This window comes from Egretta garzetta, unplaced genomic scaffold (genome assembly GCF_000687185.1).
Source record: "Egretta garzetta isolate BGI_Z169 unplaced genomic scaffold, ASM68718v1 scaffold369, whole genome shotgun sequence".
Taxonomy (NCBI): Eukaryota; Metazoa; Chordata; class Aves; order Pelecaniformes; family Ardeidae; genus Egretta; species Egretta garzetta.
The window spans coordinates 1,424,422-1,426,778 of NW_009260837.1; positions in this window are offsets into that span (position 1 = coordinate 1,424,422).

Genomic DNA, 2,357 nt, shown 5'->3' on the forward strand with positions numbered 1-2,357 from the left:
GGATCTAGTCTTTTCCAGCAAGTTATTTGAACACATACTTGTAGCTGCTTTTAAGAACAGTACATCTTTCAGATAATTTCATTGTTATTTTATGTGCCAGATGTGGTTTGTTTTCCGCAGCTGGACTATTGGAAAAATGTTGCATAACATCCATCCATTCTTTCACAAATAGAAATTAAAATCTACAGATAAAAGATAAGTGGGTCCTGCAGAACCCCATACTGCCTTATTTCACTTGTCTCTTTATATTGCAGTGAGTTCAGGCTTGCAGTCACCTCCCTGCCAAAATAACAGCTCATTGCTCCTCGTTCCTCAACCTGGGCATCCCCAGCCGTTCTGCTTCCCTGCACTTCATTGACCGCATTTGACTTAACGTGCCCATTGACCAGAATATGAAGCACCAAAAGAAACCCTTCTTTATTCCAACCTTCAGAGCAAGTTGAGTAAGCCTTTTGATTACTCTCCATTGTTTAGTGTCACCCACTTTCGCAGATTTACTTCTGATATTTAGAGCTTTGTAAGATGTGCTCTGAAGTTTCCGTGCACTCGGTGTAACCTCTTTTTATTTCTTTCTTTTGGGAGTTATTATGTAAAGGAATAGCTGGTGTCTCTAAGTTATTATAAAGTGCCCTGAGCACCACCTCTGGTGGGATAAACCCGTGGAAGTTTCCCCTGGCTCGGCACAGAGAGGTGATACGCTGCTGGACTCTTGCTCCCTTCAAAGGAGGCTAAATGCAAACAAACCCATTTCGCTCAGGGGGGATCCAACGGGGCAGCCAACATGTGTGTCCAGCTGAGAGCTCTGTGAGGTCTGGGTGACACTGACTTTCTTCAAAGGAAAAGACAGAGAAACAATCTGGTTTTATGAAACCTATGAAAGCTGCCTTTGCAAGTCATGAGTAAAGAAATGGAGGTATCAGTTTGGCACAAAGCTAGATTTACTCCCAAACTCCAAGGTAACAGTGACTCGGCTTCCTTTTAGAATTGCTTGTGCGTGTGTATCAGTGTGTGCACCACTCCAAATGTCCATGAGACGGCATTTGCAACTGTGTGTTCCCTTTGCAAAGCGTCCTGTCGCACCGGGGTAGTGCTCAGAGTGGAAGGGCTGCCGCAGCCCATGCTTCAGTTGAGGAGAAGCGTAAATAGCCCCGTACAACACGCAAAACCAGACAGTGCTAGAATTACTGATGTGCCCAATCTGCAGAAATCTGCAAAGTAGTGTCCTTGAAACATTCTACGTATTTTATCATTCTAGTTAAATACGTGGTTTATGCATTCATGCTCTAAGTACTTTATGGTCACTGACTCTGCAGTCTTCTGGATTTAAAACCTCCAAGAGGTACAAGAGGGAGACATGGGAGAAGAGGTGTCTTCTTCACATGCCAGAACTCAATATCGTTCTGTTTTATTTTTAATTTTATAGACAGAGTAGATCAAGAATTCACAGACCATGTCATTAGGGCTTCAAAAGATTTAAATGCAGTCCACTTTGGCATTAGAAAAATATCTAAGTACATATGCAGCATTTTCTGTTTTCAAGGTGCCACAAATGTTAATTAACATATAAATCTTGCTTGCCTTAGCTAGAAAAGTCCCCCTGACAGCCTTGGCCTTCCCCCCAAAAGCTAACAGCGAAGGTCTTTATCGTAACTGCTGGAGTAGCTCTGGGCACAGATCATGTCTTGACTAATGGGATGTGATGCAATAGAAAGCTTTAGAGATAATGAAACCGTCTCTTCAAAGTAGTGCATTGAGAGGAGGCTGGACTCCGCTACAGGAAACTACGCACCTCCGTGCCGGTGCTCCCAGCAGGCAGGACCCTGCAGGCAGCTCTCTCTTCACCCCACCACAAACCCACCAGCTGACAGGAGTTTCCCTGCTACTCACTGAAAAAGTGTGTGAAATGGGCTGGAAGAGATTTCATTTGGGCACTCACCCCCCAAAGGGCAGGTTAGCATGGGTCTGCAGGGTGGGAGTGGAAAGCCTTGCGTGCTGCTTATTTCATTATCCCTAATCTGTTTATGCAGGGATATAGAGACATGGAGTGTTCCACAGCCAGTTGCCGTAGGTGGTCCTTCCTCGAGGACTGTATAGCCTCGACATTTCATGGGTGGAGTGGCCCTGAAGGTGGGTTCTCAACAGAAAAGGAAAGATGTGTTTTAACCAAACAGGTTTAATATATTTTAGGTAGTTTGGGCAAAACTCAAATATTACAGCTCCAAGGTTCCTTGGTTTCTAAATTATATTTCCTCCAGGATTTTGGAGGTAGCCCATGGGGAATGCAAAACAGAGGAATCATGTCTTGAAAAGGAAAGAGAGCTGAATTTATTTATTAAAGGTGTTCTTGGTGGCAACGT